Source organism: Protopterus annectens, chromosome 2.part1 (assembly GCF_019279795.1).
Source record: "Protopterus annectens isolate FY-2018-M chromosome 2.part1, PAN1.0, whole genome shotgun sequence".
Lineage (NCBI taxonomy): Eukaryota > Metazoa > Chordata > Ceratodontiformes > Protopteridae > Protopterus > Protopterus annectens.
In genome coordinates this window covers 1024892205-1024917547 of record NC_056729.1, presented here as the reverse complement: position 1 = coordinate 1024917547, position 25343 = coordinate 1024892205, and the positions used below count along the sequence as shown (strand labels likewise).

At 41.4% G+C, this 25343-nt stretch overlaps 1 protein-coding gene across 1 annotated transcript in view; it reads left to right on the top strand.

Moving 5' to 3' along the window:
- STX18 (syntaxin 18) overlaps positions 1 to 25343 on the top strand; it is a 1377880-nt gene that overhangs the window by 938631 nt on the left and 413906 nt on the right. The window lies entirely within an intron of this gene.

The following is a 25343-nucleotide window of genomic DNA, read 5'->3' as shown; positions in this document are numbered from 1 at the left end:
TGACATATAAAGCCAAGTCCAACCCGGAATTAATGGACATGCTGCACCTCAGAAAATCCAAATCCCATGGAGCTATGCGCCGAGACTTGAACCTCAGCACTGAAATAAATAGGACATGCTGGAGGGACAGATTCATAACCCAGAGGCTCCCTTCACTCTGGAATAAAATCCCAGTCCAGGTTAGGCAGAGTCCCTCATTGACTCTCTTCAAGAGGAATCTTGATGAGTGGATGGGAGATCGTAGGTTTACCCCGGGTATCACTTCTGTGTCCCTGTTAGACAGAGGCACAGTATACTAACCTCGAAAAAGGGCATAGCAAAATTCATTTAAAATGGGTGGCGAAAGCCAAACACACTCTGGCTAGGCTTATAAATGCCCTAGGGCAGATAGCCTAGTATGAATCTATAAGGAAAGGCATCTGACGCCATTACATCAGTCTTTCCTGCTGTGGAGCCTGAAGCAGAAGCAGTTCGCACGAGTGTTGGTCGGCCGCTACCTGAGTTTTGTTTCCGAATTGAAGGTGAAGTCTTGGTAAGTGGATGCCTTGTCCTTCCCCTGGGTAAACCTCTCGGTCTATGCCTTTCCTCCCCTACCTCTCACTTCCAGGGTACTGCTCAAAATAAGGGAGGAAAAACCAAGGACCATTCTCATAGCTCCAGACTGGTCCAGACAGCACTGGTACCCCTTGCTGCACAGTCTGTCCCCACTGCCTCCATGGAATCTTCCTCAGATTCCAAACCTCCTAACCCAGAGGGAAGGGGAATTCATGCACCCCCAATTGCAGACACTCAGTTTGGCAAATTGGCTTATACCCTAACCAATCTGCCGTCCTCAGTAAATGGGTTCTGGATGTTATCCGAGAGGCCAGACACCCTAGCACCAGAAAGTCTTATGCAGATAAATGGAAAAGGTTCTGTACCTGGATCCAGGCTAAGGGGGCCAATACGTCACAGCCCTCCATCCCGGATTACTTAGCTGACCTACTACACAGTGGTCTTTCTTTCTCCTCTATAAGAATTCATGCCTGTGCTATTTCTGCCCATTTTCCCACTGAGCAGCCTCTTTTTTCACACCCTCTGATTAAACAGTTCCTCAGCACAACTTGAGGCCCCCCAGAAGGGCACCAACACCAGCTTGGGACCTTAACATTGTCTTGGAAAAGCTCACCCTGCCCCCTTTCGAACCAGCTTCTTCTGCAGAGCTAAATTTTCTCTCCTGGAAGACAGCATTCCTCCTGGTCATCACTTCAGCCAGAAGAGTCTCTGAGCTGCAAGCACTCATGGCTGTGGAACCCATCATCATCTTCCATGCAGACAGGGTATCCCTCAGAACTAATCCATCCTTCATCCCTAAAGTGGTGTCCAGTGTGGCTCTCAACCAATCCGTCCATTTACCTACCTTCTTTCCTAACCCCCAAAACAAGGGGGAAAGGATTCTAAACTCTCTAGATGTGCACAGACAGTTCAGATAATATCTGAACAGGACTAAATCCTTCAGAAAGTCTTATCTTCTTAAAACAAGAATTTGATCTAAGAGAAACTTGCTGGTTAGAGGTTCAGATCTTTAGACAACATCTCATTGATAGAATAGATCTAATGTCTAAAACAGTTAAAGAATCTATTCCAAAACTGATTGATTACTTGATAATAAATTTACAGCATAAAACTTTCATATATACATAAATTATCAGACAAGAAACTTTTACAATGTAGATTCATACTGGAATTATTTCACCATTGTCTGGAGACTTTATACATGGAAATTTTTACATAATCTTTTTTTATACACCTTTGATGATGATAAAAAATTAATAATAAAGATAATCTATAAAGAGATGTAAATGTAGAAATTAATGCTGACTGGGCATATATTTTTTATGACTGTATGAGTTGAAAAGAATACTGGAAGTCAATTAATGAATTTTGAATGAGAACACTAGAAAAACATCACATTTTTGTATGGGATAATTGAAAGTCTTATCAATTGCTGGTTAGCTTTGCTTCAGGGGCAGAGGGCAAAGCCATCTCCAAGCAAACCATTTACAAAGGGATAGCACACTGCATCCATTTCTGCTACAAACAGCATGGCAAGTCTCCCACCAGGGGGGTTAAGATACACTCCACCAGAGCAGCCTCCACCTCTGCAGTTTTCCTCAGAGGAGTCCCCACCAGGGACATCCTGGAGGCTGCCACCTGGACCATCTGTTCATAATTTTACCAAGCATTACCACCTGCCTCTCTTCTCCAAATCCAGGGCAGGGTTTGCCTCTGCAGTCTTGTAGGGCATGCTAGCCAGCCCCTAGCTTCCTGGACTGCCTCCACCCATTTCCTCAGCTTTGGGAATCTACCCAAGTGTTATGACTGCAACAGTGAAACATGAAGAACATAGTACAGTTGTATACACTTACCATAAAATGTAGATGTTTGAGTGTATTCACTGTTGCAATCCTTGTTTCCCTCCCTCTATCCCCCTTTCTCTCTTTCTTCCTTTTTGTCCTTGTTGTTCTCCTTTCCTTACAAGGGACATATTGGTATTTATTTTCCACTGGTGGGGTTCTACCATCAGAGCCTGTCCTCCTACTTTGGGGGCTTTTGACAGGTTAGGGCAAGAAAAACTGATGTAATGGCGTTGGATGCCTTCCCTTATACTACTGAAGACCTGACGTCAGTCCTCAAGTGACAGCAACCAATGCAGTAATACTAAGTCTCTGGTATTCAGGCCAGCTGAGGACTACCCTGACAGGGATATCCCAAATGTGATGACTGCAACAGTGAAAACACTCGAACATCCACATTTATAGTAAGTGTACACAACTGTACTTTGTGCAGTGTCAGCAGTCCAATCACCTGGAGTGGGAATAGAACCCATAACCTTCTGGTTTTAAAGCTCCAAATGTGAGTGTGTGCCATTGACACACTGTGAGTGACTGTGCCATTTTTTTGTCAGAATTGGGATTTTTGTTTTATTTTGTTCTATTTAAAAGTAACCATCTGATATTGTTAATCCTCGTTCATTCCTTACGTATGGCTATCGGTTCCGAGCTCAGAACCGAGCCGGCCATTTTCCAAGCTCGCGTCAGCTTCAAACTCTTGAGCTAAACTCTTACACACAATTCCCCTCTCCCTGTTACCTCAGATTTTGTTTGCCTCGTTGCCATCCAGTCGTGTCAAGCTACTTTTCTTGAGCTAAGTACAGTAAATTGTTGTTTAATTGCTTTACAAATTATTTTTCTGTCAGAAAAGTTAATGTTTTATTGTCTCTTGCCCTATCACATCTAGCGTTCATAATTTCAGGTTTTCTTCTCTGTCCTTTACTTTTTACCGCAGACCTTGACCACGTCGGCTCTGAGATCTTCCTCGGAACCGAGGCCTTTATTACTGACTCCAGTTTAGTCGGTTCCAGTTTCAACACTGATCCCTGTGTCGGTGCAGACAATGACATCGGCACCGATGACTTCTTGGTGCAGACTGCAGTAGTTCAGTCTTTCTTGGCACCGTTGTCCTCGGTGTGATCAGATGAGATGGGCACCGAGTCTGCCTCTTTTGTGGACAGGCCTGTTTCTCCTTCAGTTTCGGTGAGGTCCACTAGAAATCTTTCTGAACATGATGTGTTGCGTCTTGTGGACCAGGCATTCTTGGCCTGAGGTATTCCACCCCCAGAAACTATCCTTCCTTGGGAGGTTATCACCCATCTCCAAAGACACCTTCTTATTCTCCTCCTTCATTGCCTTTGAAGTCCATGGATATAGTACAGTCTTACCTTTCTGAGGTTCCCTTTATGGATCTCACTAAGGAACTGCAGTTGCCTTTGTGGCAGGAAAGTTTTGCTACGACCCAGGATGTCAGCTGTGATATGCATAGCTTGCTACTCCACAGCCATCCAGGGACTACGAGTCAGCAGGCTGAGCTACTTAGGGGAGGAGTGCCCCCTGTCCTCGACATACACTCCTCTGCGGGTGGACCAGCCTTCCAACTGATGGAGAAGGCTTTTGCTGCTGCTGGTGATACTGGACTGTCTATACTGCCGCCCTCCTCTGGTACACTGGTTTCACAAGTCGCACCTAGCGGACACCGAGTGGAAGGGCCTCAGGACATATTCCCTCAGGAATCCCCTTTTCCGTTGTCTTCCCCAGCTTCTCCCACTGAGGAGGTCCACCGGAAAAGTTCATGTAAGAGGAAGCACATGGACTCCACAGAGGAGTCTCTCACCAAAGACACAGATTTCGATGAGGGGGCAGGATCCCCTCGGTCACCCTCTGAGGTATCCTTTGGCGATATCCTTGAAATCCTGAAACAGAGAGGTAACTGGCAGCCCTCTAATCCGACCCCTGAGGAATCTGTGTTCCTGCAGGCTTTTCGCGCCCAGCCCCCTACCCTCCTGGGTTACTCCACCTGCCGATGAACTTGTCAAGTTTATTGTGCAGCATGCTTGGAAGGCCCCTGATACTGTTGAAGCTATTCCCTGGAGGCCTGATAAGATCTTGTCCCTTCCTGCTTCACATCCCCATTGGTCCAAAGGTCTTCCTGTAGATGCTTTGGTGGTGGCGGCCGCAACAAAAAAGCATCTGGCAGAAGAAGAAAGCCAGACTGTCCATCCACCTAAGAGAGTCCCGGGCCCTGGACAAGATAGGGAAGTGCACTTTTGCTTCAGCGACCTTTGCTATCACGTCCCTGAATTATATGGCACATTTTACCAGGCTTCAAAGGGATCTGGTCTCTGAGCTCTCTGAAACCTTGGCTAGTGCAGTGTCTGATGAGGTCTGTGACAAAGTGTCAGCTGGCCACCATTGAGTCTATATCTAGCTCCTCTATGCGATTGATAATCTCATGCATCAGAAGGAGCAGCTAGAGCGGCAGGTTCAGCTGCGGTCTTGAGACGACACGCCTAGATGCACTTGTGCAACTTCGCAGAACCTTTTAAGTCTTCCTTTCTTAATGCCCCCATTGAGCCCTCCTCGTTGTTTGGGCCCAAAGTTAAAAGCACACTGTCCAGATGTGAACAAGACAGTAAGACCCTTTCTGCCATAAGTGTCCGTTATTCTTCCCCTCAAAGTGCTTTCTCCTGAAACCAAAAGAGTGGGAAGATATGGTTTAAGAAATCTCAGGGTACTTTCCGTGACGCACAGGCCGAGTTCTTCCCCCAGAGGCAGAGGGGGAAACTCACAGGGAAGATGTCCCTTTTGGGGCAGCGGGAGACCGCGTAACCAGGGTTCCAGGGATTCTTTCCCTGGTCAATCCTACCAGCGCTCCTGAAGAGCAGCCTAACTCCTTTCCTCTGGAGGTGGTTGGGGGGGCCTTTCTCCTTGTACCCTTCTGCTTGGCTAACCATCACCACCGATTCTTGGGTACAATGGATCATAACCACAGGTTATCATATCCCCTTCGATATTTGTCCCGTCAGAAAATCTTCCTGATGTTCCACCCAGTCAAAGGGAAGATGCAGCAATACAGATAGAAAAGCTGCTAAGAAAAAGAGTCATCCAAATAGTCCCTCAAGACCAGATAGGATCCGGATTCTACTCAAGACTATTTTTGGTGCCAAAGAAAACCGGGGACGGGAGACCAATTTTGGACCTCAGTGTATTGAACAAGTTTGTGAGAGTACAAAAATTTCAGATGGTCACTATACAGTCTATCCTCCCGCTTTTGGAAAAAGACAATTGGATGTGCTCTATAAATCTTCAAGATGCATACTACCACATAAAGTGTACTGCCCTTCGGACTCTCTGCAGCCCCCAGAGTGTTCACAGAGTGCATGGCAATTGTCACAGCTCACTTGCGACTTCAAGGATTCTAGGTGTTTCCGTACCTAGACGACTGGCTCATTTCTGCCCCCACCAGACATCTACTGGAAAAAGCCCTGGCATACTCTCTCCTCACTGCTCAAAGGCTAGGCATAACCATAAACTGGCAGAAATACAATCTCACCCCATCTCAGTCGACAGAATTCATAGGGGTTATCTTGGACACAAAAAAACTGCAGAGCGGCTATTCACAGAATTTTAAGGATAAAGTAACAACTAATTTCGATCCTTTCAAAGGAAAAATCCATGGCTCACTCTGTTCTACAGCTGTTGGGTTCCATGGCAGCCTCCATCACCATTGTTCCTCTGGCCAGGTTTCACATGAGGCTTCTACAATGGCTACTGCTCACCCAATGGTATCCTTTTCAGTATCCTCTTTCAGCCATGATTCGAGTAACCCACAGGTGCAAACAGGATTTAAATTGGTGGATGACACACAATCTCTCTCAATGGTCTCGCCCTTTTCCCCCCAGCAACCCAAGGCCACAGTGACCACGAACGCCTCCCTGATGGGGTGGGGGGGGGGGCTGTGTCAGAGACAGACAGTCCAAGGCACTTGGTCGCAACCGGAGGCCCATCTGCATATAAATGTTCTAGAGCTGAAGGCAGTGCTTCTGGTGTTGTAAGCATTCTATCCCCTTCTGCCGTCTGGGACAATTGCAATTCAATCAGACAACATGGCGGTGGTCAAGTACATCAACAAGCAAGGTGGAACCAAATCTTACCCCCTTTATCGAGAGGCCATGAGGATATGGCAATGGGCGATGGCTACCATTTTCTTCTAGCAACGCACATTCCCGGGAGTTCCAACGTGATAGCAGACAGACTCAGCAGGTGCATTCTACAACTCACGAGTGTTCCCTGAATCCCTTGATAGCGGTGGAGATCTTCCACCGCTGTGGGCGTCCTTGCTGCAACCTCTTTACATCCCCGGCCAACTACAAATGCAGCAACTACTTCGCCCTGATTCCCCCTCTGGGACAGTCACCCAGGGATGCTCTAGTCCACGATTGGCCCTCGGGTCTTCTCTACGCATTTCCACCCTTTCCTCTCATTCCCCAGTTTCTGAAGAAAGCCCGGCGGTTGAAGAGCAAGATAATCCTTATAGCACCATATTGGCCACGACAGATTTGGTTCCCATTCCTTTGGCCTCACCTACTAGATCGACCATGGATTCTCCATCCAACCCCGGTGTTGATCTCACACCCACAGAACCTGATTCATCCCAACCTGAACAGCTTGAAGCTAATGGCGTGGCTACTCCAATTCCCTTGATTGCCAGGCAGAATGATCTTTCTTTACCAGTACGTGATATTCTCATTGCTTCTCATAAGTCCTCCACTAGAATTACTTATCTGAGCAAGTGGAAAAGATTTACCTATTGGCTGAAAAATAAACAAATAGACCCCATTTCAGCACCAGTGTCGAAAATACTAGACTATCTGGACTATCTGGCCAACCTGTTTCAATCAGGTCTATCGGCCTCTACCATTAGAGTTCATTTGGCTGCAAATTTCTAATTTTCATTAGGGTGTCCAAGATTCCTCTCATTTCCCATAAATTGTGCAAGACCTTCATAAAAGGTGTGAATCATCTGAAGCCACCTTTTAGAGAACCTGTTTCAACCATGGGATTTATCATTAGTTCTGCAAGCTCTGACAATGGCAACTTTTGAACCAGCCTCTTCTTGCGACCTCAAGTATTTGTCATGGAAAACCTTGTTTTTGGTTGCTATTACTTCTGCCAAACGTATTTCTGAACTTCAAGCTTTATGTATCAAGAGTCCATACTTGATTTTTCATAGAGATAGAGTGTCTCTGAGAACTAATCCGTCATTTCTGCCTAAAGTGATCTCTGAAATGTCCATTAATCAAGCCATTGAATTGCCAGTTTTCTTTCCCAACCATTCAAACAGAGGAGAGTATTGCCTACATACCCTTGACATTCACAGGCAAATCTGTTTTTACCTAAACAGGACTAAACCTTTTCGTAAATCTGACCAGTTATTTTTGGCCTTTTCTGGACCTAGATTAGGATCAGCTGTTGCTAAGGTCATGTTAGCTAGATGGTTGAAGGACTGTGTGACCTTTATTTACACACAACGTAATATTTCGTTGCCTACTACCATGAAAGCTCATTCAACAAGGTCGGTGGCAACTTCTGCTGCCTTCCATGTCAGGGCTTCTTTACATGACATCTGTACAGCTGCAACTTGGGCTACGCCTCTTACTTTCATCAATCATTACAAATTGGATTTGGCCTCCAGGGGAAGAGCATCTTTCGGTTCTATGGTGTTCAGGAATGTCCTTCCAGGAGAGCCTCCCAGGAATAGAGGTAGCTGGGAACTCTGTCCCATATGTAAGGAATAAACAAGAATTAACAATATCAGATAAAGAAGTTATGCCTTACCATAACGTTACATCTGTATTGTTGATCCTCGTTCAGTCATTATGACCCTCCCTCCTTCCCCCTCCTGTGGTTTCTAGTGGATCTCACCATCCAGGTCTCTTAGGTTATTTGACCAGAGGTAGCCTCTACCTTCTTTAACTTGCGAACTCAATCTGAGGTAACAGGCAGAGGGGGATTTTGGGTAAGAGTTTAGCTTGAGAGTTTGAAGCTGACGCGAGCTTGGAAAATGGCCGTCTCTGTTCCGAGCTCGGAACCGATAACCATACGTAATGACTGAACGAGGATCAACAATACCATACGTAATGACTGAACGAGGATCAACAATACAGATGGAACGTTATGGTAAGACATAACTTCTTTTTATTCTAGAGATCCTACTGCAAAATACTTCTGACTTCAATAATACAGAAGTAATCCTTACAAAACTTAAGATCAACTCCAAAAAAACTTAACCATATTTGGAACCTATATATCTCCAGGTAACAACATCTCCACCCTAGAACACATCCTCTACTGGTCCTCAAACTCTCCTCCCCAGGAAACAATTATTATGGGGGACTTCAACATAGATTGGCATACTTGTAACTCACAAAACCCTTCAAATAACCTAAACCTCCGTGGCTTCACCCAAATCATACAAGCCCCACTGGAATGGATAAAACATCAAATAGGCAGTCCGTCCGTGATTTGATATTAACAAACAAACCTTCTCTGTCTTTACATGCTGGTTATCTTCCAGATAGTCTCAGCGATCATCTTCCAACTTTTCTACTTAGGCAGCGAATAAATCCAGTGAAACTCACCAGCTATCATGAAATTAGGGGGAATAATTTAACACTCATAATTTCATATCCACCCTTAAGCTCTGTGATTTGCTACCACTGAAATATCTCCCTGTAGAGGAAGCTATAGAATACTTCAACTTAACTTTCCTGAACATTCTGAATAGACTGGCTTCCCCAAGAACAATAAGAATAAAGGCCAACTATGTCCCATAGTTAACAAAAAAAAAAAACAGATCACTATTAAAAGAGAGGGATAAAGCTTGGAATCTTTGGCAAAAAAAAAGCAAAACACAAGTGACTAAACAGGCATATCAAGAACTTAAAACTAAAGCTAAAAACACAAATCAGAGAGGAAAGTATTTCACAGAGTCCGTACTAGCCTCACAAGTAACTGTTCCACCGCCTTCACAGAAATTCCCACAGCAAGCCCAGATAGCCGCACCTTTGAGTTCCAATCTGTACAGACAGACACTAAAAAAAAACTCAAACCAACAACCATAGCAGCTGATAAACCTACCAGTTGAATATCTCAGTTTGGCTGCTGATGCCATGTCGTACCTGGTATCCATCTTAGTTAGTAAACCGATCCATCTCTGAACAAAAGGTATCAGCAGTCTGCAAAATTTCACACATCATTCTGCTACACAAAGGGGGAAATTCATTAGAACTGTCCAATTACAGGCCAATAGCTATACTGTTACCCCTGTCTGTTTAAAGTTCTAGAAAGATGCATCCGCTCACAAATTATGCAGTATCTCCTTGATAACAACCTGCTATCCAAAACCCAACTTGGATTTCGGCCCCACAGCACTACGTCCACCCTAATGAGTTTCACAAACGGTAAAATATTATCCTATCTTTTTAGGTCTATGAAAAGCAATGTGACACCATCTCTCATAACAAACTTATACAAGTACTCTTAGAACTAAACCTTAGTCAGTCCACAGTTGCATGGTTCAAAGACTACTTAACAGAGCACCAGCAGTCTGTAAAATGACAGCAAACTATATCACCTCTTCTACCTGTTACTCTAGGTGTACTATAAGGTTCCATTCTAGGTCTCCACCTTTTCATACTTTTTGCTAACAATTTACACACTGCTACCCTGCATGCCTCCCTAGTCCAGTAAGCATATAATTCTACATTAATATGCACCGCATCATCACTCTTAACAGTTGCAGCTAACATAGCAGTTCTTCTCTGCAGTTGAAACGTGGCTTTCTGAAGCTCAACTTATTCTAAACCCCAACAAGACCAAACTCGTGATATTCCAAGCCACTAGAGCTATAGATGCCCTTTCTCTGTTTAAGATCACATCTGCAAACAGTACTACCATCTCTCCTGTTTCCCAAACTAAACTTCTGGGTGTTACTATTGACAGCACTATGAAATTCATCCTACATATAGCCCAGGCAGTCAAGAAAATAAATAAAAAACTTGGTACTCTTTACAGAAATAGACAATACCTAACCAATAGCACAAAGGCAGCCATTGCAAGAACACACCTGATATCCACACTCCTGTATGCCTCACACATTCTGACAAACCTAAAAAAATCAGACCTAGCAAAATAGGTGATTACCTTTAGTATTTCATTCCTTTTGTCAGTTGGGATCACAGTTATTGTTGGAATTGTTTTGGGCACATAGAGAACCTTTAATGTTATAGTTTAGAAAAAGGTACTGCCTCCTACCCTGGTACCTTAGTCTGGGAATATAGGTATGCTTAAACATATATCTGGAGAAGACTGTAGGGGAAATCCTGGGTCATCCTGCCCATGGAGAGTGCTTAGAAGCACATTGTCTCCCTGAAGAAGACAGATATCCTGTAAAAAAAAAAAAAAAAGAAGACAGATGTCCTGTTAAAAAAAAAAAAATTCTTGGTTTTACTTTTCCATGATTTCATTGGTCCAGCACAGATCAGGATACCACATTTTGCTATGTAAAAACCAGATTAAGCCCAAAGTTGTGGACATTTGTAATAATAGAGGTACTCCTTTGCTGCCTTTGAGGCTCATGGTCCTCATCTTCTCATCTCACTTATCTGAATTCCAGATGTTCATCATGTGGATCACTGCTGCAGTAACTTTAGGTATATGAGTTAAATCCTGCTCAGGATGTAACAACCGGCCAGCTTCTAAAGCTTCTCAGCACCTTCCACATGCCCAATTTACAAGTCCGCTTGAGCTGAGCTGCCTTAAAAGTCAGGTTTGGGCAACAAGCCCTTCGGATCTTTCCTAACCCCTATCAGCACTCCTTTGGCTCTCTTTTGAAGATCAGCAGTCTGCTATTATTCTAAATTTACTTTTCTTAGACAGAAATTGTACTTTTTCTGCAAAATAATAATTTTAAAGGTAGGAAAATATATTTTAATGATTTAATTTTGTGGTAAAAATATGTTAAAAATATTTTAAACTACTTTTTCTGAAGTAAATTTTGTGTTTATGGCTGCCAGGCTTCCCTGGGAATCTGCTATCTTTTCAGTCTATCACCACAGCATGTTGCTCAAGTGCCTCAGCTGTAGAAGGGTGGCTCCTCTGTGGTCAGAACTGGTTCTTCAGACCACTCAACTTTGCTATTGGAGTGCACTTATTGGGTAAGAGAGAGACCCTCTTTTGGTCCTGTGAGAAGTAGCAGGGAATGCCACACTGCTATGCGTATACTGAGGAAGTTTGTTTTTGTTTTTGTTTGGAAAGTGGATCTATTTCAAAAAAAAAAAAATGAAGAAGGCTAGATAGGTGGATCTCTGTTACTGGGCAGAAGTGATTATATGTTATAATGTCTCTCTAGTTCTCAGTTGGGTTCTTTTCCTTCCAGTATGGCTGTTTCTGGTAAAAGGAAACTAGATTCTTCAATTTCTTAAGAGATTCAAGTTTTGAACCTCAAAATAATTATGAAGGCACAAATTCTGTTTAGTCTCCCCTGGCTTTTGATAAATATTCTGAGTACAGTCTGGCTTTGGACTTGAAACTATTTCCAGAATAAATTGGTTGTTTCCTTTGTAAAACATTGATTTTTTTTTCTGTTCCTAAGAAAGTGGCAAGATTTGTTACATCTGGAATTTCCAGAACCTGCTCAAGTTCCTCATTTTTTTAGCTTTGGGGGGATGTTTTTGTCACAGCCAGTAACTTGCCTGCCAGTCAGCCTGCCGCTCCCAAAAAAGCAGAGCAGAAAGATTGCATGAAGTTCCTCATTTTTTTATGATCTTATGCACTCACCCCAGATCAAACCAAGCAGTATTTGCTTTAGTGAACCCAATTATTACCTAAACATTTTGTTAATACTAATCCCTCTCTTTGACGAGGATGAAAAGGTGTTTGATAAATTTGGGGAAATGTATATTTTTCTGTAACATTTGTTTTAGTTTGCTTCTTTTGAGTACTGTAATATTTGGTATCTTTTTCCTCTTCTGGGGAGAAATCTGTTGTGTAATTTGGTTGCTTTTGTTTCTCAAGTGGCTACTCACTGTTTGACTTACACACATGATTCTGCTGATGCCACTAGAATTGTTATGAGTTTTCTTGCTTGGTTGCATTCTGAAAGTTCCCAAGAACATTTCAATTCTCCCTTGTATAGAGAATTAGTTTTTGGACTTTCTGCTGCAAAGGTCCTTAAAAAGTATGAGGCGAGAGGAAAGCTGATTCAAGGAATATCTCAGATTTTTCAGCCCTCCTTCTCCAAGTTTGCTAAGGGATTTAACGCTCCATTGGAACCCTTTATTTTGTTTTTTAAACAGACCCAGCCAATTGCTGGTAAGCAAACATTTAAATAGCAGAGGCAGTGATATTCCAAAATGAAAGCAGGAACCCCTAACAAAGATCAATCTGATAAGTCTGGATGACTGTTTGCAAGACCCCCACCCTGGAAATCCCTTAATCTTTCCAGGAAGTTTGAGTCTCCATTTCACTCTTTGGCAAAAGATTGTTTCAGACTGATGGGTTCTGAAAGTAATCCATCAAGATTATAAATGGCAGTGGGGGTCTCTTAAATCCTTTCCAGGGGATTCCCCCTCACCAGCCAGACCAAATGCTTTTTTTCCCTCCTATCATTCAGTGTATGCTCTTCCATGGAGTGATGGAAGCTGTCCCACCTTCTCAATTAGAAAGGTTTTATTCAAGGGTGTTTCGGGTGCTGAAGAAAGAAGAATCTTGGAGACCAGTTCCTGATCTTTCCTTTCTGAACCTGTTTTAGTGCGCAAGTTCAGAATGTTGTGACTTCACAGTTTATTGCCCCTCATTTCCCATTTGAGTTTTCTAGTAACCTTAGATTTTAAAAAAATATGTATAATCATATTTCTGTAGGTTTTCTGTGTCTGGATCAAATGATCAGTCGTCTGCATTACCCTTTGATCTGTTCACTGTTCCAGGAATAGTCACAAAGTTTCTAGCTCCTATGATAGTTTACTGTAGACTGCCAGTTATTAACATTTTCCTTATTTAGATGGCTTGCTTATCTTTGCAGATTTTTTTCAAAGTGTCTGAAACCTCTGACCTGGGTCAAGGACCTCCTACATAGGAGAAAAGTCTTGTGTGAGTCCATCTCACAAAATTGTTTTCCTGGGTGTTTCACCACAGTTCATAGATCTTTTCTTAACGCAGGAAAAGGTAGGTCTGTATCTGATTATGTTCCTGAGTTTTTCCACTCAGACTACTGTTTCCCTTTAATTCCTCAGCATTCTGGGTCACCTGAAAAGGGAGACATTTTGGTGTACCATTCTCCCTGTCAGCTTCAGCATAGTTGGACATAACTGATGCCTCAGACTTTACGAGGGAACAGTGTATATGGGGATAAAAATGGAGGGTCTTCTCAACAGAGAAGACAGATCAAAACACATAAACACAAAAGAGATGGTGGCACTTGTAAATGTCATCAACTCTCTTATTCATGGTCCCTGGAGCCTTTGCAAATGTTTACAGACAACACCATAATAATATGGTATATAAACAAGGGGTAACTAGGTGTACCCTTTGTTTATAGTAACCATGGTAGCCTGAGAGACAGTTTTTCAGCACAGTCTCTCGCTCTACAGGTGTATTCCATCAGCTGAAAATTGTGGAGCAGACATAACGTGCAGGACCAGAACAAACCCCCGTGAATGAAAATTGAATTGGGGATTCTTCCAAGAATTGACCCAGCGGTGGGAAACATGTCAAATCTTTTTGCCTCAACTCTCAACAATCACTTAACAAAATTCTGCTCCAGGACTCCATGCAAGAAGGCCCTGAAGATGGATTTTTTTTGCTTTTCCACAGACAGGAATCTTCATATATACCTTCTCACCAATATCCAGGGTCATTCTGAAGATTCAGGAGGACTCCCTTCTGGTACAGGCAACAGTGGTTCTCCTTTCTTTTGAAAAGGGGCAATTACCACAAGCTTTCCTCACAGATTGGATCTATTCATACAAGACCAGGGGTGTTTGATACATCCCATCCCTAGAAAACTACAACTGACTGCCTGGATGATAGAATCTTAATACCTTTTATGCACATTTTTCTGAGTGTGGAACAGGTATTAAAGGCAAGAAAACGTGCTTCTAGATTGTTATATATTAGTAAATGGAAAATATTTTCTAGTTGGTGCTAAGAAAAGAACAAGCACCCATTAAAGGGCAGTGTTTCTCTGATTGTACATTATTTGCGAGTGTTGCTATTCTGTTAAGGTCAGTGTTTCTACAATTCCTTCTTCTCAATCATTTTTTTCTGCCATTTCAGCATGTCTGCCCATGGATCACTTTCAGTGTAGTATCATGCAAAAATGCTTTTGTTGCATACAAAAACATCTTTAAAACCAAGTGTCTCCTCCTTGGAATCTTAATTTTGCGTTGGATGCACAAACTCTTTGTCCATCTGAACCAGTTCATCAGACTGATTTGAGGTTGGTTCTTAACAATAAAAGTAGTGTAACTAATTTCTCTGACTTCTCAAAAAGAGTATCTGAGCTGCAGGCTCTTATGGTGGTTATGGTATTTTGTACAATGACAGAGTTCCCTCTTTAATGCATAAAGTGGTACTGAGTTTACATTGAGCCAAACTATTCATCACCTTGTCTTCTTTCCAGAAACAAAAATGGGGGAGAAAGGATAGTTCATAACATGTTATTCATAGGCAATTCTAATATTATCCAAAATAAAAAATGCAGGACCAGACCACGGCAAACAATACTGACATAAAGTAAAATGTATTTTGTTAGCGTTTTTGCAGCAAACCATGTGCAGTTCACTTACAAAGATAGAGTTCTTAAATGTGTTTATCTCTAAGGACTCTGAAGGAAAATTTGATACCAGAATAGTTAGAAAGAGCTGCCATAGGAATACTTATTTACAGAGACCGAGCATGCACCCCACTCATATATTTAAAATGTGATCAAAGGACAAGGCCTATGAGCCTCTAGACTGAAAGCTAATGAAGTAGGATTCCATCGAGAACTGGAATATTTAAAACGCAGTTTTAGAGAGAGAGGATATAAAAGCCAAGAAGTGGATGACATTCTTTCAACCATACCCACGCTTAGAGCAGATAAAGGGATTAGTAGTAGCTATGGACCAGAAATTTTATCATGATGCAATGTTACAAATGTTGAGTAGCCGTAATCGAAACTCCTAACGATGTGGACAAACTACAAAAGGGCCTCACTGAGACAGATGCCTGGTGTCAAAGCCATGGCCTGAAGCTCAATGCCAAAAAGTGTATTGTCATCCCCTTTGGTAAAAACTCTGTACCCATGAACTACCACATAGCTGGTAGTCTACTTAATGCCAAAAATGTGATGAGACCTTGGGACACAGGTGGACAGTAATCTCTCCTTTGATAATCACATCGCCACAGTGGTCAGGAAATCCTTATACGTGGCTCATCTCATCATAAAAGGATTCTCATCTAGAAAAAAAGAGGTCATTGTTCCCCTCTACTCATCACTCATTAGACCCATTATAGAGTACAACGCCCCTTTTGGTATGTACCTCACAAGACATCTACAATAACTGGAAAGACCACAGAAATACCTCACAAAGAGGATTACTGGCCTCAAACAGATGCCCTATGCAGACCGTCTCAAAAAACTACAGCTTTACTCCATCGCGTATCGCCTACTCAGGGGCGAGCTCTGCCTAACATACAAAGCTATGTCAAACCCAGAGCTGTTAGACATGCTCCACTTAAAGAAATCCCAATCCCTCCGAGCTACATGCTCTAGGGACCTAAACCTTGTCACCACAATAAACAGAACATGCTGGAGGGATAGATTCCTGTCCCAGAGACTTCCCATACTCTTGAACAGACTACCTATCTATGTCAAACAGAGCTCCTAATTAGAACTCTTCAAGAAAAATCTTGATGATTGGATGGGAAATTCACCCTGGGGATCACTTCTGTGGCTCTGCTCGACAGGGGCACAGGAAAATAATTCTCTTAGGTGGCGAAAGCCAGGGTACATTTTTTGGCTAGGCTTGTATGGGCCCTAGGGCCGATAGCCTAGTACCTACCTATGAACCTATGAATGATATTGATGTTTGAGAGAATAGATAGTAAACAAGCTGAGATTTTGATTAGGAAAATTTATGATGTTTTAAATGACTGCCTTTTATGTCATTCTTTCACTTGAATTGTTCAAATACTTTATAGTAGATTAACCTACTTTACCGATAATACAAGGCCTCCCCAAACTTCACAAACACCCCACTCGCCCTCCTTTGAGACCTATAGTTGCAGGGAAAGGGTGGCGTACTGAATGTGTAGAGATGGATGAAACCGGTGTTAGCCAAGAAGGAGTATATTTTGAGAGACACCAAACATTTGTTAAATGATCTGTTTCAGTTTACTAAAGATTATGGTGAACAGAAGAACAGTATACCGGTTACATTCGATATAAAATCTCTCTTCACAGTTATTCCTAATAGTGTGGGAGTAGATCTATTTAGGGAATATGTAATTGATGATGGACAGTATGATAATCATAATGTCCCCTGATAGCCACACCAAATTACTTGGGGTACTAATTGACAATAGTCTGAAATTTGACCTTCATGTTTACCAAATAATTAAAAAAACAATAATTAACTGGGCTCACTATACAGAAACAAAGCCTTCTTAACCTTTTTGGCACACACCCACCTACATTCCACTCTCCTGTATGCCTCCCCCATTCTCTCTAACCTCTCTAAAACCGAACTAAATAAATTAACTGTTTGCTACAACCATATCGCTAGATTCACTACAGGGGCTACCTATTGCACACATCACTGTCAAAATCTAAAACTACTAAAATGGCTCGAGTTCCCCAACCTACTACTCTACAATCAGCTTACAATGGCCCTAACCAACCAGACAGAGTTCCTGGTATACAACCCTTAATTATCCCTTACATAGGTACCAGACCACTGAGATCTAGTGATAACTTAATGGTTTGTGTCTTTGTGTCTTTTGGCTTTTCCCGGTTAGGGGTCGCCACAGCGGAACTCCGGTCCGCTAATGACTGGCAGTTGATTTTTACGTACCAGCTTGCCAGGCATGACGCACAACCTTCAACGAAGGTACGCTCATTCTCGCATGTCTCCATACAGAAGACGCTCTAGCTGAGAATCGAACCGGACAGCGTCTTACTGTGAGGCGACAACGCTACCGCAGCACCACCATCGCGGGTCTTAACTTAATGGTAAAAACCTCTAAATCCTGCAGTCACACCGGTGACTCAGTATTCTCCAATTACATAGCAAAAATTTGGAACTCACTTCCTCCTGACTTAATCCTCGAACCTTCTCTAACAAAATTTAAGATTGCAGCAAAAAATTATTTCACCAACCACTGGATATGTTCCTGCTCTAGCCCGGGTTAATCTCCCTCCTCAGGCTACCTCTCTATTATGCTCGTTGCTTTATGTTTTTCTCTTCCTCATTTCTTCTGCCATTTCTACTCAGTAGTTATATTGCTCCCTTCACCTCACTACCCAAACTTACTCCCTAATTTTCTCTCAGCTTATTATCTTCTGCAGTCTTTCTTTGTATTAATTATCTGAACTGTTGGTATTATATTTTTAACTGTATTTGTTAAATTATTCTTGTATTTCTGGAGCTTTTCTCCCCAGACCTCCACTGAAAATGTGTATCCAGTTGGACTTTCCCGGTTAACAAATGTAAAGTAAATCAATAAATAAATATTACGTTTATAGAATTGCTTTGCTTGTTGATGGAACTGATCTTGGAAAACAATGCTTTTATTTTTGAACATAACATCTGTCGACAAATGGATGGAGTAGCTATGGGCACATCATGTGCCCATAGCTACGCCAACATTGTGATGACCAATTGAGAGAAACGACATCTTCTGACCGATGCATTCCATGGACATTTAATTTTTTTTATTGTAGGTTTGTGGATGACTTGTTTTTAATATGGAATAGGGATGAGGCATCACTTAGATCATTGCATGACTTTATGAATAACCGTACAAGTTTTTTTAAAATTCACCATGAGCATGTGCAGTTCACTTACAGAGGTAGAGTTCTTAGATGTCTAGATCTCAAAGGACTCTGAAAGAATATTTGATACCAAAATATTTAGAAAGAACTTCCATAGGAATACTTGCTTACAGAGACAGAGCATGCACCCCACCCATATATTTAAAAATGTGATCAAAAGACGAGGCCTATGCACCTCTAGATTGAATGCTATTGAAGAAGGATTCCGAGAACTGGAATATTTAAAATGTAGCTTTAGAGAGAGAGGATATAAAAGCCAAGAAGTGGATGACATTCTTTCAACCATGCCCACGCTTAGAGCAGATAAAGGGAAACCTTATTTTTCAGATACTTCTGTACAAAATGTGAAAGTACATGGACGCTTAGAGTCCCTTTAACCTACTGTAGCAATATAAAGTTAGTACAAAATGTTTTCTTTAGGAATTGGCATATCCTATGCAGAGTTGCACAAATAGTCAGTAGTTGGCCACACACTGAGGTTTGCTTTTAAGAATAACAGATCATTAAAAAGGATGCTATGCAATCCAAAATCAGGAAGTCAGAATGGGACAGATGTAATTAGCATAGGGACTTTTCCCCTGTAATAAATGCAATTTTTGTCCTTTGATTGACACCAGCAGTAGGTTTACACACCCTGAAATTAAACCTATAAGCGAGTTGCAATTCTATACATGTGGTCTACCTTGCCTACTGTCAGACATTTTTAGGGAATGTATTAGAGAGCACGTATGTAATAATATAATATTAACAGAGGTACAGACACCAGTGCGCTGGCAAAACATATTTTACAGCATGATACCATGCATTCATATTTAAGTTCAGGGTAATTGAAAACATTCCTGTAAATGAACGAGAGGGGGGCATTAGAAATAGGCCAGAAACATTGGAGTTGCAATGGATTATAAGGATGAGGGCCACACACGGGAAAGGCCTCAATAATACGATGTCCATTAAACTCATTTTACAGGGCAAGGAATTACTTAGGTAGTCATTTTTACATTTGTTTTTTACACATCAATTTTACATATTTATAGTTGTCTTTTTAGATACTTATAAACATAAATGTCTTGTATATATTGCTCATATATTTTTTATATATGGTTTCTATCATGATTTGTCAAATTTTTATAAGGGATTTGCATAATTAATGAGAAGTGAGATTCCAATGGATGATGTATGTTTTTAAATACATTGCATTGTTGAATTGTCTGAAGAAGCGGCATGGTTTGCTGCGAAAGCGCTCACAAATAAAATACATTTTAATTTGTCAGTATTTGCCGTGGTCTGGTCCTGCATTTTTTATTTTGGATATTTTTACTTGTTTGTCGGACCATTTATCCACACTGGTCTTATTTTACTTTTCATCAATTCTAATATTAACTTGACAGAATAAAGTCTTTCTGATTAATTGTTCATTTCTTGTGAAAGTAGAAAAGGACAAAAAGTGGTTGTCTCATGCTGCTACATTTTGTTAAACCCACCACAACTAAACAATTCCAGGCAGGGTCAGGATGCATTCTACTAAGGCCTTGACTTCATCTCTGACCTTTTGGAAAGGGTTATATTCTAGAAATATTGCAGAAGTAGCAACTTGGGCCTCTGTGCACACTTTTACAAAGCAGTGTAAACAAGATTTCTTCTCCAGGACTAGGACAGGCTTTGCTAGGACCATTCTCCAGGGGCTTCTGGATCGTCATCCCCAGCACAACTAAACAATTCCAGGCAGGGTCAGGACACATTCTACTAAGGCCTTGACTTCATCTCTGACCTTTTGGAAAGGGTTGTATTCTAGAAATATTGCAGAAGTAGCAACTTGGTTCTCTGTGCACACTTTTACAAAGCATTGTAAACAAGATTTCTTCTCCAGGACTAGAATAGGCTTTGCTAGGACCATTCTCCAGGGGCTTCTGGACCCGTCATCCTTTCAATTCCCAGTGAGTCTAAGATATGGTAATCTACCTATGTAGTTAATGCTGCTGCAGCTTTCATCCATATGATCAACAACTTGGTTTTATTGGCCTGAATGTACCCGTAAAGGCTTAAAATGTAAAAAGTCATGGGCATTCCAAAGCCATGTAGCTGAAACATTGGTATCTCCTTAAGGGGTCATTTGCATGTATCCCATAGGCCTCCACTGTAGGAGGTCTAAGGTATTACACAGTGAAGATTCTAGCGTGGCTGAGTCTTCCTTGCAGTTTTTACTAAAAAAAGTGTCCGTGTATCCTTTTTACCATTTGCTTGGATGATAGTTTGTGAACAGAAGTTTTGATGCATATGACAACCCAAACAATGATGGACAAAGCTGAGAAGCTTTTGTAATCATACTGACCAATGAAGAAAGGGGAGGATATGACATTAGTTTTGGTCTTACTGCTGGGTAGAACTAATACTGGGTGCCTAGTGCATGACAACAGAATAAGTAGATACAAATTTTGTGGATCAAACATAATGTAGTACATTAGCTTATTTTCTAGGATCCTTGCCTCACAACTTCAGAGTCCAGCCTCTCTTTGTGTGGATTTTGCATTTTCTGTCTGTGCCTGTGTGGTTTTCTTCGGGTATTTGTTTCCTCCATCCTCCCAAAAAAACTTGCAGATTGATTTTACTAGTCAGAAAAAAAGCTGTCCGACTATATTGCATTAACTCTTATCTTTGAAGACCTGGGTTATGATTGTAATGCATCAGTGATGAGCAGCTGCTTACTTGATTAACAAATAAATAAATTAAAGAAAAAAAAAAACCTTCTGAGGAGAATTAGAATTTTCCTGATACTTTTCTTCATTTAATTTGCCATATGTGGAGTTGTGTCTTTGGCAAGCATGCCGTAGCAAATGAAGCTCACCCAAAAATTCTAGAAAAGGATCAGTCATCTTAAAGGATGGAGAAATATTCCCTCCATGAATTTCATATCCTCTCAGCTAACTGCCTTTGATTTTCTTTCTCAGTGCAGCAACATTTCCATCCCTTACTTTAGCCATTTTAACGTGCCTCTGCCGCCTCCCCTCCCCTCTGTGCATACCTTCATTGTACTTCAGAACTGTCACATCTAAGGACATCTACTCACTAGTCGAACAGATTAAAACTGGTAGCCCCCAGTACAGACAACCTTCACACATGGTCTATTTATCACTTCAGAGACATCTTTACCCCTTTGAAATACATCTACAACCTCTATATTGCACTTTATTATGCCTAAAATCTACAAAATGATGTAATAAAACCTCTGCCTAAGAAAACCCAATCCTCAATCCCCTCCAGACATACTTCTCAAATGTACATATTTTCACAGAATATCCAGATTTTGGCCTCATATTTTTGGTCTGTTTTTCATAAAATTGTGGCTTTCTGGCAAATTAATGCTGAATTATTAAAGATTGAAGTTCAGAAATAATGATAGACATTTTAGTTTCAGACTTCATATCCTTCAGAAAATCCATGCTAATGCAAAACCTGTTCTCTCAATTTTCTAAGTTTGAAAGAGCAGAATTTAAAAATTGTCCTAATTCTTGGGCTTCTGTCCCAATTTTTATTTATGGCTTTGTCCAGATTTCTTGCTCTAAGAGGTTGAGAGGTATGCTTCCAGACTATTTCTGTCCTCCACACCCTAGGAAAGAGTCTGGAAAAATTCCTTGCCACTCACTCCATATATCAACCAATACAAAGCATCATTAGTTTTGATCAGGTTGCAGTACATTCACAGCTTTCTAAACACTCAGTGACAACATTCTTCTTGAAATGACAGTATTACTGGAGTCATTTTTATTGTTCTCACCAGAGAATTTGATCTTGTCGGTTGTTCAGTTCTCCTAGACCATCTCACTGAAGTAGATATTAGAGGTGACAGACTGCCCTGGTTTAAATACTAACTTTCTAATGGCCACTTCTCATTGAATTTCAACTCATCAACCTCTCCACCCATTCCACTGCATAAAATCATCCGCCAGTGATCTATTTTGGCACCCCTCCTCCTTGCCGTCTACATTGACAAACTTCTTTTGACTTATCCCATGATTCTTTTAACATGCCAACTCTGATATCCAGTCTTTATGTAAAGAAAGTATGATATCGTGCTTTCAGTTTCTCTGTATATGCTGTTATGTATTTATTGTCTTTATACCATCAACCCAACTCTGATATTCACTTTGTATATAGTACATGCATTGCATTTTGTCTTTCACTTTGTTTATAATGTCATGTTTTCTACTGTGTTTACATTCAGGTTGAGACTGCAATAGTTCCAATTGGTTAACAAATTCAAAATAAGTAAATAAGAGAAAGACAAAGCATGTGCTTTGTCAGAAGCACTTGCAGTCAGTGCTCTTCACAACTGTACTTTTTTTTTAAATCAGGATGACTCCCACATCTTGGAATGCTGGTCTGGGTTATAAAATAGACATTGTATTAAGAGAAATAAATACACTTAAGGCATAAGGGATGTGTGCATACCTCTCAACTGTCCTGTATTTACTTAGAAATAGAACATTTTGAAAATAAATGAGGGTGCTTCAAAATTTTGAGTGGTCTTTTTTTTCCTTTTGACCAATGTTTGTCAGGTGCCAGCTGTCATCTCATCAGCCTACTGCTGTCAACATTCGAACTGTAACAACAAGACTGTTTTCATTCAAGGAGCATTACTGCATACAAACAGAGAGAGCTGAGTTCAAACCTTTTTTTTTTTTTAAGGTACAGTGAGAGGTGTTTTTGCTTAAAATAGGAATCTCAGGATCATGACCCATCCTCAGTCGAAACGTCAGAGTGAGAGGCTTGCAAATGCATGGCAGTGGGGGCACAACAAGAGACAAGCCACAAGCGACCAGGAAAGGAAGATTTAAGGCACATTACAGTGTATTATAAAACTATTTTTCATCTTCGAGGTGAGGGCACTGAATCAGAACTCTTGACTGCAGAAGTTCAGAGTCTGCCTCTAGCTAAGTCGGTGTAGTCTTATGGTTGGGGAGCAGTCTGGGAAAACAGAACATGAAAGCGATTTCTGTTCTTTATCATTGACTTTACTTTGTGTGACAGTATTGTTCAAAATGCATTCAGGTGGTACATATTTGCTTGCTAAAATACTTTTTTTCTCATATGCTATTTTCTGCTATAAAACTGTAGAATAAACAGATCTGTTTAACTGCATGTCCAATTTCCGCTTCACAAATACTCTTGGTCTTAAAGCAGTGACGCTGTTTCTGATACATGAATGCACTAGAATACTAGTATTAGTGCATGATTCTTAATGTGTAGTTCTATAGTCCAATTTTCTGTCTGCCTTCATGTCACCATTTAGATTTGTAGTGCTTCTTCTCTTCTCAGTTCCATAGGACTGTCAGTCAAACATAATACATTTGATGATGCATTTCCCAATAGAAAGTAATCCTGGAAATAATGTAAGACACATTTCAGGAACAAAAGTTTTCTTTTATATAAGAATATTCGGTTTTATTTAAGTTTATATCACTCCTAAAAATTGGTTCTAGGTGATTTTCATCACATCGGCTAAAGTTGCTGGGAAGGGGTATGGGTATTTTCTGATTCTTATATGTTAGTTTGTGACTGCCCCTTGTGGTAAAGCACATCTTGGCAACCATCAAGCCATTTGATAGACAGAAGGGTTGAAGATCTGGTCTGTTCACCTATGCCAGGGGCCCATGCCAGTGGTGGGAGGGGTATGCATGCTTACACTTGCCAGTGTCCCTTTCATAAAGCCCATCAGCCTTGGGTTAGTAAACAGATGGCTGTCCAGTTAGACTGGGCTACCTGGGATAGCTTTGTTGCAAGAAAGCTGAATGTAAAATCAGTCAACCTGACAAAAGTTAACAAATAATTGATATGTTCAGTAATCGTTTCAGTGACAGGATGCAATATGGAAGTGGATGGTAGTGTCTACGAGAGGACTGGATGTTCTGCATATGCAAGAGACAAGATGGAAGGGCAAAGCAGTGAAGTCTCTTGGCTTGACATTTAGTGTATTACTTAGATGGAGGACAGACTAGAAAAGGGGTAGGAGTTGAAGTGAGAGTGTCTTCTGAAGCTATTGAGAAATATCAGTTGTCAGTGACAGATCATGGCAGTCTTTATCTCGGACTGCACTCCACAGCAGTGCTGCAATAGTGAGGAGAATGGGGTAATCATGCAGCAGCTGTAAGACCTCCTGTATAAATTGGGACTGAAGAAGTTGGAATTAATAACTGGTGACATGGCTGCTCATATCTGGATAGACGGAGCAGGGTATGGAATTGCCCGGCTCCATGACTTGGGCAACAGGAATAATGGGGAGACCATTCTGGACTTCTGTCTATCAAATGGCATAATGGTTGCCAAGATGTGCTTTACCACTAGGGACAATCACAAACTGACATATAAGAGTGGAAACCTGAAACTCTGGTAGACATTCTCCTATTAAGAAAAGGACATTGGTGTCAGATATGAGAGTGCAAAATCATGAGTAGTGAAACAGATGGACCTGATCATAAACCAGTGGTAGCCACAATGACCTGCAAGCAGTGGTCAGAGAGGGCTGTAAGATCAACAGAGACTAGGCTGACTACCTAGACGTTGTGGAGAGAAAGCACAGAAGTTTAAGGAAATACTTATGGCTGTAGCACCTCAGAAAGAATAGGGAATAGGTGGATCAGAGGAAGAATGGCAGTGTAGCAAAGGAGCATGTGTGAAGACAAACGAACAGACCTGCGGTCAAGCCAGGTTTGGAAATAAGGTACATAAGGAAAGCTGGTGGTGGAAGTCAAAAGCTCTGGGAAATTACCCAAAGAAAGGAGGAGCGCAGACCAATATGGGAGATTGAAAAGCAAACCATGTTAAGAAAGACAGTAGTTCTGGTTGGTGAACAAAGAGACCAAGACATCAGCCACAAA